This window comes from Artemia franciscana, chromosome 20 (assembly GCF_032884065.1).
Source record: "Artemia franciscana chromosome 20, ASM3288406v1, whole genome shotgun sequence".
NCBI lineage: Eukaryota > Metazoa > Arthropoda > Branchiopoda > Anostraca > Artemiidae > Artemia > Artemia franciscana.
In genome coordinates this window covers 26,390,887-26,403,398 of record NC_088882.1, presented here as the reverse complement: position 1 = coordinate 26,403,398, position 12,512 = coordinate 26,390,887, and the positions used below count along the sequence as shown (strand labels likewise).

Here is a 12,512-nt window from a genome sequence, read left to right as displayed (position 1 = left end):
TCATTAGAACACCGAAACCAACAAATAAATAGAAAAATATAAGACTAAATATAGAAAGACTGGTGGCTTGCCGCTATGCCCGGGGTACCAGCGGCACGCCGGTACGACAATGAAATTTTTTGAGTGCCGTTGGGTCTTTCATCGGTAGTGTGCCACTGATGAATCCAAGGAGTGTTGGGGTCTACTCTAGATTATCATTTTATTGAGAGAATTTAATTTTTCCGTGCTATATGAAGGAATAGAGTGGATTTTTGGAAAACCACATTTTTTCTCATAATTATTTTGATAGTTATTGATCCCCAATTAGCTAGCTCTCTAAGTGAGCCAAATCACAAATTACTTATTATGCTAAATTAGCTAAAAGCTGAAGGACAACGAAAAAACATCGATTTTCTGCATATTAGTTCGTCAAAATGGAGAGCGCGCTGCGACTTACAGTTCGGGTTATTGGTCCACAATGAGCATGATGAGTAGTTGTCTTTGGCAATGTCGACGCAGATATTTTAATTTTTGTTTCATGAGCTGACAGAGGTGACAGGGACGAAAACGGACCAACGCGGTAAATTTGAAAAATAAAATTTTGCCCAGGATTATTTTCAGATTTATTGGTAGTAAAAACTTTAATCTGGGTAAGAGCATTTAGAATAATTGGATTAGAGGTTATTAATGAATTCCCACCCTTTAATGGGGGTTCCCCCTGGGGGAAGTAGCACATTGGGTACTAGCCAGGCACAACAGACAAATCATATAACCGAAACAGGGTCAACACCAGCACAAATAGGATTCTCATCACCACAAACATCATTCTCACCTCCACACATAGCATACTCACCACCTCACACCCAGGCATTTCCAGTATACTCTGGAAAGCCCCATCACCCACCTAACAATTTTCACTTACAATACCCTCAGTCAACATATCAGGAAACACAAGGGCCCCACACGGTTTACTATGCACCCCTGCCATTTACAAGCCATCAAGGTCATTTATATCATACCCCCCAAACGCAGAATTTACAATTTGTACCTTCAGTGAGTGTCCATAATATATTTTCAGGGTTATCAGTTGATTATCCTCCCCTCCCCCAAGAAGAAGAGGAGGACATCACAAATGTTGTAAATCCCATGGAGGCTGAAGGGATTAGTGAAGTACTAAAAAGAAATGGTAAGAGAAGTGGATCACCTCTAGAGCAAGAAACCTCTAAAACTGTTAAACCTCCTATAGTGGAAAGATTTTTACAGAAATCCAATACAAGGAATAATAGAATAGAGTCAACTACTGATTTTGTAAGCAGTGAATCAATGGCTAATCTCACAGTGGTTTTCACCTCACAGGTAAAACTTGTCATCAGACAGAGCAATCACTCTAGAGCTAAAGAAAATTCTTCAAACAGAAAAGTTTGACTTTTACTCAAACTATGATAGGAATAGGCTAAATGTATATGTCCAATCACAAACTGCATTGGATACTTTAATGAAAATAAAGAAGTTTGACAATGTTGAAGTAGCATCTGAAGAGAAAAGACAGGTCAGCTATGGTGTAATCAAGCAAATAGCACTAGATTACACAAAGGAAGAACTGATAACAGACCTCAGGGCAGAAACTAATATTAAGATTAAGGAACTAAAGAGGTTGAAAAGATACAATTGAGAGACGAAAAAATTAGAGGATAGCCTGAGTATTTGTGTTGCATTTGAGAGCAACTCTCTACCTCAGAGCATTTGACTTTATGGAAGAAGAAGGAATATTGAGAGGTACAACCAACCAATAATACAGTGCTTTAAGTGTCAAAAGTATGGCCATACTCAAGAAAAATGTAGGTCACCACATGCGGTATGCTTGAGATGTGCAAATAAACATGCTTCTAAAGAATGTCCCTTAAAATTAGAAACAAAAGAGTCTGGAAAATACAAAAAGTATGTCTGTGCTAATGGGAAAACCATTCAACAACATCTGGTAGCTGCCCAGCCCGCCAACAAAACTGTGAAATCATAAAAATTTCAGTTGCCCAAAATTTACCAATGAACAGAGCAGCCAAGGCATACCAAAGTTATGCAGATGCACTGAATAAGAAGACTGTGAAAGAGCAAGCCCTCCTCGAGCCTAAAAAGACCCTTCAACAGCTAGTTTATTTGTATCTAAAGTGCCAGAAGTGATAGAAATCAAGGAATTAGAAACGAAAGATAGGATAGTGAAGTTTTGTTATTTTATACAATCACTATTTAAAGTTGAAATCAATGTTGAAGAAGTTTGGAATCTAGCAAATAAATCAGAATGAAAGTGCTGTCTTTTAACATCCAATCTATTCTGAAAGGGAAAAAGGATTTACTAGATTGCTATTTAGAAAAAGAAAAAATTGATATTGGGTGCTTTCAAGAAACATGGCTACAGCCCCAGCATTCATGTAGACTTAGAAATTATGAAGTAATAAGAAAAGATAGAGCAGGACAGTCAAGAGGAGGAATATTGATTTGTATTAAAAAGCCTTTAATGTTTCAAAAACTAGATATTGAAGAAATTGCAAGTTCTAAAATTGAGATGGTAGCTTGCCAAGTATTCCTGGGGAAGAAGGATACAGTAGTTATTGTTAATGTATATAACCCTGATGGAAATGAACCACAAACAGAGGACATATTTAATAAAGTGAAAAAAGAGATTAAAGATAAAGAGCCTTTTATAATTACTGGTGACTTTAACGCCCATTCAGATGCCTGGTGTTTATGTGGATCTCATAATCATAGCGGTATAGGTATCCTAAATGCTCTGGATAAAAATGATGAACTGGAATTACTTCCAGGAAGAACTTAAAAATATAAGTCTTGAAGAAGAACTGGCAGCAGTAACAACTACAGAGAAGAAAATTGAGAGATTACAGGATCTACTGCTGGAAGTGGCTAAGAAGACTATCCCTTTCAAGACTTTGGGCAACAAGACTAGAAATGAACCAGTATGGTGGAATGAAGTGTGCAGCCTAAGTAAAAAGAAACTCAACCAAGCTTCTAACAAATACAACAAGATTCTGACAATCAAAAATTATAGAAATAAAATATTGGCTCAGGCAGAATTTAGAAAAACAATAAAAGAAGCTAAAGAAGAATCTTGGAAGCAATTTGTTGAGAATTTCAGCTTTAAAGATCCATTTGGAAAAGTGTACAGCTTCATTAGAAAGATGAATAGGAGAGAATTTTACAATCATCCACAGGGGCCAACAACCTTCCAAGGACAAGTGATTGCTGATAGCAAAACAAAAGCTGAAGCAGGAGCAAGTCATCTCCACCAGACAATAGGTAAGAAAGATCCATTTGAAGGAACCAGTCTATCCTCAACAACTTTCATTAAAGCAAGAAAACTTTCGATAGAACAATCAAAATCAAATTACAATAAACCCTTCTCAAAAGCAGAATTTGAATTTGTCATAAAGAAACTACCAGAAACTTCTCCCGGCTGTGACAACATACACCCAGTTTTCTTTAAAAGGTTGACTGATAAATGGAAGGCTATTTTAATCAACAAGTTGTGGCAGGAGGGCAATTTCCCTACAATTTGGAAGAATGGCACAGCTATCATGATCCCAAAACCAAACAAAGTAGAAAACCATCGTTTTATAACTCTCCTTCCAGTTGGAGGTAAGATATTTGAAAGACTAGTAAAGGAAAGGCTGAGATTTGCCACAGAGGAAGCTAACCTGCTGCAGGATATACAGACAGGTTTTCACAGGGAAAGAAATACAGTGGATAACCTGATCAGAATGCAGAGAGACATCATTCATGCACTCAATAATGGTAAAGTGATGATTGCAGTGTTCTTGGATGTTAAAGGAGCTTTTGATAATCTGGTTCACAGACAGATACTAGAAGGTCTGTCTAAAGCAAAAATTAAGGGAAATCTGATGAAATTTACACTGAGTTACCTGTCAGATAGGAAAATTGTTGTGACCGTAGGACAAGAAAGATCAGAAGAAATAGGGGTGGAAAGAGGTGTTCCACAAGGTAGTGTTCTTGGGCCAGACTATTATAATGTTGGAGAATTTGATATCCCCCTAGAAGACAATAACTGCAAAGGAGGAATCTTTGCAGATGATAATAATATTTGGACAGTCCAAAACACAGTAGAAGAAGCAGAAAAAGCAGTCCAAGAAACATTGGCTCAAATAGAGTTATGGTCCCTAGGAATAGATCTTGATTTTGAACCATCCAAAGCTAAAGTTATGTTGTTCACACCCAAGAGGAATATTAGGCCTCCCCAACTTACTCTATTTGGAGAGGAACTGCTAGTAACCAATTGTCATAAAGTCCTTGGAATATACATTGATGATAAACTTCAATTCAGCCAACATATCAAATATCTAAAAGAATCCTGTGCAAAGCGACTGAACTTGATGAAGATGCTTTTGTGTGGGAAGCATGGTGTCAACATAGTTACAGCAAGACAATTCTATATCAAATACATTAAACCTAAAATTGACTATGGGAGTTTGATATACAGCATTGCCCCAGAATCCACTCTCAGAAAACTTGATTCAATACAGAATACTGCTCTAAGATTAGCATTTGGAGCTCACCAGAGTACCCCAATTCCTTTTCTCCTGAGTGAGTCCGGTGTGGAGAAACTCAACACAAGAAGGGAAAAAATGCTTATAATGTACATGAACCATCTATGGAAAACAGATCTCAATCACCCAGTTAAGAAACTGACAATTAAACCTGGACTGACCCACACTAGAAATCACCTTAGGAAAAGGAAGCATCTGAATCCTTTTGAAAAATTTGAAGAACTACTTACTCAGGAAGGTATAGAAGTACCTATTACCCAAATGCTACATTATGAAAAACCACTGAAAATTCCCCCTTGGGATTGGGTTGAGATTGAGTGCAAGATTGACTACATGGAAAAAACAGGAAACAACCCCCTATTAATGAAACAAAAATTCCTCTCAGTATTGAATTGCAAGTATGAAGAATATGTGAAAATATATACAGATGGTTCAAAAACAAATGGATTAGGAGTGGGCTGCTCAATAGTGGTTCCTGAATTCAATACAGAGATAACAAAGCCACTTAGCAAAGAATCAACTGTTTTTGAGGCAGAAATAAAAGCAATTGAAAGTGCACTAGAATGGGTAATTGAAAAAATTAGTGAAAGTGATCTAAACCAAAATAAGTTCCTCATATGCAGCAACTCAAAATCAGCCCTCCAATCCCTTAAGAATTTTCAAATAAACCAAAGGATGAGGTCCATAAGTGTTATAGCTCTATTCTGAAGATTTGCGAGAAAGGAGTAACAATACAATTTTTGTGGTGTCCAGCCCATGTGGGGGTGGTGGGTAATGAAAGAGCAGATAAATATGCCAAAAAGGCAGCACAAAAGTTGCTTCATACACCTACTACAGAACCATATAAACAGGTTAGAGAGATGGTTAAAAGTATTTACCAAAAACATTTTGAGGAAATGAGGGATGATAGTAGTAATATAGCTCTTACCCAGAAAAAGAAACCTGGTTTTGATTTGAAAAATTACAGTAGATTGAAAAGAAAATATGGTTGCTTAATGTTCTGTTTTCAGTCAACCCATGTAGGCATTAAGCATAGGCTGTTTATCATAGGCAAAGCTGATAGTCCTCAGTGTGATAATTGTAGCGAGATAGAGAGTATTTTCCATTATGTTGTTGATTGTAAAGAATATGAAAATTTAAGAAAAGAAATGAGAATGTTGTGTAAAGAGGAAAATCTAGGAGAGCTTTCAGTGGGGCTTGCATTAGGAATTGTGTTGCGAGAGCAACACTTTGGTTTTGTCCCGTTTTTTTGTTCTTTGTTTTTCCTATGCCGCCGATCTTAGCTTATTCCTGGAAACTGGTAAGGGTCTAACCTATGCGGTTTTTACGGAAAGTGTGGACTTCAGGCCGGATTGATGAATATGACATTACATTTTGGAAAGCTCCACAGAACTCTTGCCTGGGGCCAAAAAGGATGGTTTTTGCTTGTCCTCGAGCCAGAGCCTATGGTGTGCGAAGTGAAGTGGAGTTATATAGCCTATGTCAGAGAGGAGTATCTGAAGTTGTGCAGCCAAGCTTTCGTTTCATCAAACCAAGTTTCTGCTTTCGAGTGGAAAGCTCCGTTCTAGCAGGCAGGCACCAGTTTCAAATTGAAGATGGACTAAAATCTATAAGTGTTAAATATATGCGGTAGTTCCCCGGCCCCACAGCCAATATATCTTCTTTGAGTGATAAATAGAAAAATTTACAGAAACAAAAAAGTGCGATTTTCCCACGGGTCCGAAAGTGCTGCCATCTATTGTTTCTAGCCATTTCTGTTCGTGATTTCAGCTGATTTTACCATTCTTTTTTTTCTACTTGGGATTGCAATAGAGAAATAGTATCAGATACACCTCTTAAACTTTAAAAGTTCTCTCATTGCTAAAGAAATTAGTGCTTATCCTTTGCTCCTTTCTAAGTGGTGGTGTTAGAAAGTTGGCCTCCGGCAAAAAAGTCAACTTTTGAACTAAGACAGATAGAATTTTTTTTCAATGACAATCGATAGACCTTGATGAGCTGATTAAAGTATATGTCATCCATTTTTTGTTACAAAAATTCCTTCATGACATACACCAGTTTGAAAGTTTCAAGGGGTTGACAACTTCAGTGGTAAGGTACACACTTGAACCAAAAATAGGCCGATACCAATTGTGAGATATGTAGGGGACTTCCAAGCAACAGTCGATTATTAGCTTATAATCATCTTTGGCAATGAGGGGTTTGCAACTTTTGCTGATTGGTGTACCTATTATCTGTTTCTGGTGTAATTGATGGTAAGAACAACTTGGTTCCCGATTGTAAGACATGTAGGGGAGTTGTAAGTAATAATCGGCTGTTAGGCTACAATGACTTCAGCGACAAGGGGTTTGGAACTTTTGCTAGTTGGTGTACCCATTATTTGTTTCCGGTGAACTTGGATGTATATCCCGGGAGAGGGACTTGTAAGTAAGAATCGGTTGCTAGAGGAGGCTCACGAGGGGCTACAAATTTGTGCAAATTGGTACACATCTATGGAATCAGGGACCCATAAATTTCCTGTAATGACTCGCCATCCAATAATAAACGATCCTGGATGGCGAGTCATTACAGGAAATTTATGGGTCCCTGATGGTATTTTGATCCTGAAAAGTTACAGATAGCTTTATAATACCAACTAGATTACATAAGATAATGTTCCAAGTTTCCATCCGTCACGATGTCTACGATTGAAAAGGATAAAGTTCAACCGGCTGCAAAGTGACATTTAGGGGCCTAGTAAGTAATAATCGGCTGTTAGTGTGGACCTCGGGCCGGATTGATGAATATGACATTATATTTTGGAAAGCTCCGTACGACTCTTGCCTGGGGCCAAAAAGGATGGTTTTTGCTTATCCTCGAGCCAGAGCCTATGGTGTGCAAAGGATAAAGTTCAACTGGCTGCAAAGTCAATTTAGTCCCTTCTTCCAATATTTTTTTTTTTTTTTTCAACCCTGAGGAATAGCCTTTGATCATCTGATTACTGATTGTGTTATTCTTTGTCTCTCACGGAAGAGGGACTTGTAAGCAAGAATGGGTTGCTAGAGGAGGTTCATGAGGGGCTACAAATTTGTGCAAATTGGTGCACATCTATGGTATTTGATCCTGAAAAGTTACGGATAGCTTTATAATACCAACTAGATTATATAAGATAATGTTCCAAGTTTCCATCCGTCACGATGTCTACGATTGAAAAGGATAAAGTTCAACTGGCTGCAAACTCAATTTAGTCCCTTTTTCCGATATTCTTTTGCTGTTGTTTTTTCAACGCTGAAGAATTTGATCATGTGATTACTGATTGTGTTCTTCTTTGAATATGCCGTTTTGAAAGCTTTGATAGTTTTGACAACTTCAGCATTTAACCGATAGCGAAGAAATAAAACCAAAGTGTTGCTCTCGCAACACTTTAATCGGCAAAGCCGAACAAAGGTTGCCGCAACACTTCACGTTGCCCAGGCAACGTAGGTCTAGTTGTGATTGATGACGAATCTTTGAAGTATAGGATGATAGACTTGTTTATTAAGTTTATTTGTGAAAGTGGTAGAGAAAAGGATTTTATCTGATTCTGATACTATTGTAAATGCTATATTGACAGTGATGTAATAGGGATTGATTTGTATGTGGACTCTATTTGACTGAGTGTTTTAATATTGATCTAGGCACTTGATGAGTGATTTAAAAAAAAAAAAAAAAAAAAAGCCTGCTATAGAGGAAGATTATTTGTTCTTTTTAGTTTGAAGCTGAGATGAAATAATAATTGCTGTATTGAAAGTAGCTGTAGCTAATGGTGAAGTGCCAAAAGAAAGGAAATTGGTCATATTGAAAGAAGTCTCAACTGGCATTGCTGTCAAGAGGAGACTCAAATCTCTCAGATCAGATCAGATCAGAGGTGACAGGCTGACAGGTGACTGAAATTTAGCATTTCCACGTTTGTTTTACATTATAAATTTTTGAAACGATGATATTATAAAATATATAGCTTTGATAATGTAAATGAATTGAGTTTTGGAATACATATTATTTGAAGATTTCTGGATATGCTGTTGGCTACTAAGACAATTGTTTTTTTTTGTTGTCAGTGTAATTGAATGGAGCTTCCAGAATTTCTTCTCTATGCTCCAGACTACTAAAACAAATGGACAGATCCACACTTTCTAGCTTAGACTAATAGTTTTTTGAATTTGGTAGCAATCTAGGGGGAGTAGCTTTTCTACAGAGAGTAATATAATAAAACAGGAGTAATAGCCAATAGGCTAGTTTGATTTTCTAGATGATTGTCTTTCCAAATATAATAGCCTATTCTATTCACCAGGCAATGCCTTGGCTACTCTGACAATATGCCCACTCCCTTATGGCTCCTGATAGGCTATAGCCCTAAATAATACATGGGTCTAATTGCTGAATAGTAGCTGTCCAGAAGAAGAAATGCTGGTCCCATGATTTGGTCCTAGGGCTTACAAAATATGATGTTAGTAAACAGTTCAACTCAGTATTGGAACCCCTGGTAAATTCTAGTTTAGTGACTTCTTGCTGTCTTTGAAAGGGGTTAGGTTAGGAAAATGAAACTTTTGGGGATAGGTCTACAGGCTAAAGTATATCCCAGGAAGGTATTTTAAAGTACCCACCTCCACTCCTTCTACCTCTAGAGAGCCCTGCAATTTGCCTACATGACAGGTTTATACATATTGAATTTTTGAAAAAACAACATTTTACCGTAATTTTCAGTTACCAGTTTCTTTTTCTCTGCCCTTAGTTCTGAAAATGCCATTCCTGTTATTTGAGTAGAATTCTAATTGGGATTGAGCAAATTTTTGAAGCTGAAAACAATTTTGTTGTACTTCATTCAATCTATTTTGCAAGGTTTCACTTTTATAACACACATATTTTTAAAGGTCATCAAAGGTCAGGGCCCTCTAGAGAGAGAGAGGAAGGGGAGGTAGGTACTTCAAAATACCTTACCAGGACATACTTTAGCCTGTCAATGCATCCCTGAAGGTTTCATTATCCTAACCTAACCCCTTTCCAAGATAGCAAGAAGTCACTAAACCAGAATTTTACCAAACCCCTAGCTATGAATAAGCTTTAGAACCATGGAGTATTGCCATATTTAATTAGACCTATTCTATACATTTATTAAAAAAAAATTGACTAGCCTATTGAAACACCAATTAATATTGGGATACATCCTTTTCTTCCTCTCCCATGATGTTTAGTATTTCAAGCTCATTGCTACTGCTATGTATTTCAATACTGGAACAACTTTTGAACAGGCTTTACACACTCATCATCTATTGGTGTTTCATTTGGGGGTACTTGTGTATTATAGCAACTACACTCAAGAAGTAAAGTTAGGTTAATCATAATAAAATACACCAAACTACATATGTAGGTACATTTTAATTAAATATTTGATATAGCCTATAGAGAGGGCACAACACAGAATGATTTTGGCACCATGTCCAGTGGAGGGGTTATGACACAGCTGAGGTAGTGCAAGTGACAACACCTGACTTTGAACTACACTTACATTATTTTTTTTACCCAGAAACCAGCACATCTAGTCAAAAGATAGATAGAATATAAGGCTCTCCAAAATAGAGGAAAGGACAGAATACATCAAAATAGAGGAAAGGAAGCTGCTGTTTTCTAGACATACAAGGTATGAGTGCTTTGGCTGCCTCAACTTCTTTTCTGCTAAACCTTTGCTCCATCTGTTACTCACATGGATTTTCACCCACACTTTCTTCCTGAGCACACATCTTTCTGCTCCTTTGCATTCTTGTTATGAGAACTCTGTTGTTTAACTTGAGCTTCCTCTCTAGCTTTTTTCAAAAACATTCTTTGTGATTATTTTTGACTGCAGCTATGATGGAAATCATTTGGATCATTGATTGTGTTTATCTGCTCATAAGCAGCTGGACTGGTAAAGCTGCTCCATTAACTGGAATGTTTCAGTACTCCAACAATGCTATGTATTGATCTGCTTGACTTTCTGAAGCTTTTGTCATTATCAAATCTGCTTTTGATTCATCTGGCATTTGGCACATATTTCAAATCTAGACACTGTTTTTTATATATCTTTTGTGATTTTAGGCCAAAATCCTTATAGTGAATCACTATTTTTGCAATTCCAGAACTTTTAGGCTGCATCTTCAAAAGCTTTTCATGATGTCCTTACTGGGAAGTAAAGTAAACCTTGGTGTCCATTTTCTAAATTCACTTGCTTGGAGAATGTTTGCATCAGCTCTGGCATCACTTTTGAAGTTTATATCCTAGTGGTATTCAGGTAGGTTAACTTCTATCATTGGATTTTGATCTGAATCAATTTTACAGTAAATAAATTCAATGAAGTACTAGGTATATCCTTTGTCTTCATCTGAAAGGCTTTCAACTCCCTTGTCAGGCCTGCTTTTGCTGACCTTTGCAGAAAGGTTTGGCTTCTGCCATTTGAAAAAGATTGTCCCTTTTGCAATATGCATTCCCACAGAAATAACACCTTGGTATCATTGTCTCTTGCAACACATTTTGTAAGCATATGGCATCCACTTCTTGCTTTAAAGCACTGGTTGCCTACTTAGTTTGTTTTTTGTTTGTGCATAGATCTCCACCACTGTTTCAATTTCTTGACTTGTTTTAATAGCTTTTGTTAGTTAAAGTGTTTTGCCTTTACTTAAGACTCTTATCCTGTTGCTTTGTACACCTAATAAAAACTCATCTCTAACCATTTCATCTGAGCTGTCTCCAAAATCACAATCTAGGGCCAGTAACTTTAGTAACATCATATGTGATTCAATTGTCTCTCCCTCTTTCTGATTTCTTAGGTGAAAAATGAAATTAGAAAATATGGGATTCAAAATGGGTTTATTATGCCTGCTGATTTTCTTCAGGTATACATCCACTTTATTCTTTTCTGTTTCCGCACTTTGAAATGTGCTGAATATATCTTACCTCTGTTCTCTAGCCCATATCAACAAGTATGAGCACTTGACACATCCACTTTTTCCAGACAAAGGTCCTGTAAATATCATTTTAGTATGTTGGTGAAATTGCTTCCATGAGGTTTTGAGATTGGCTGATAACCATTTGATTGTAGGGTAGGGTGTGCTGTCCCTTCTGACACCATGTAATATACTTTCTCATCAGATTTCAAGTTTAAATGTAATTATTTATGGGAGGCCCACTACCTATAAATAAAGCATATAAGCAAAATAAGTAAATTAATAAAAGTAAGGAAGAAACTGCAATAGGCCTATATTTCAGTGTTTTTCAATTTTCTAAACAGTAGTTAACCCTTAGCCTTTAAATATCCTTGTAAAATAAATAATTGTCGTCTGAAATGTATATTGTTTAATTTAATATGTACCTAAATTCTTTAAACTTCAGAATAAAATATATGAACCACAATCTTTACAAGAAAAGAGCAGATTGAGTGGCATTGTATCCATGTAGTTATAGTAGGCTTACTATTTTATCTATAAAAATAATGTCAGAAAAAGAAAATATCCTAAAAGACACTTTGACTTTATAAAGGGAAACAACAGAAGTGTAAATTTTTCAGCTTTTAAAGCAAATTCCTTTATTATACTCTGATAAACAAAAATAGTTTTGTTTGTCCAAAAGAAAACAGAGTATGTTATAAACAGAACATTAACTATTATGACTTTTTATCAAATATGTGCTATTTAATAGCTCCCAAATAGAAAAAGAAGTAAGGCATTTTTTATCATAATTTTGTCCCTGAGAAAAAAGAAATGTATTTGTTGGTTTCTAACAAATTTTCTAAGTCAACTAAGGATGACAAAGTTGTTTGATCCAGTAAAAATAGAATCCTAGGCTAGTTAAGTAATTTGTGGAAAGATGCTCAAATAATTAAATTGCTCTGAATTCAATCTTTTGTAAATTGTGTTCTGACTTCCCTCTACAAATCAAGGATGAATCTTTTTTGAAGAAGATGTAATACTTACC

The 12,512-nt window shown here is 36.4% G+C and overlaps 1 protein-coding gene across 6 annotated transcripts in view; it reads left to right on the top strand.

Annotated features, from left to right (window-relative positions):
- The first annotated feature begins 481 nt into the window (after positions 1-481).
- LOC136039965 (dynactin subunit 5-like) overlaps positions 482-12,512 on the top strand; it is a 38,075-nt gene continuing 26,044 nt past the window's right edge. Inside the window, exons 1-2 of one of the 6 annotated variants that reach the window (XM_065723996.1) lie at positions 491-559; positions 8,281-8,451. The gene's annotated coding sequence lies outside the window, so the exon portion shown is untranslated. Of the gene's footprint in view, positions 630-8,280; positions 8,537-10,808; positions 10,834-12,512 lie in introns of those variants that run through there. The other 5 variants (XM_065723997.1, XM_065723998.1, XM_065723999.1 and 2 more) reach the window with 5 other exon arrangements.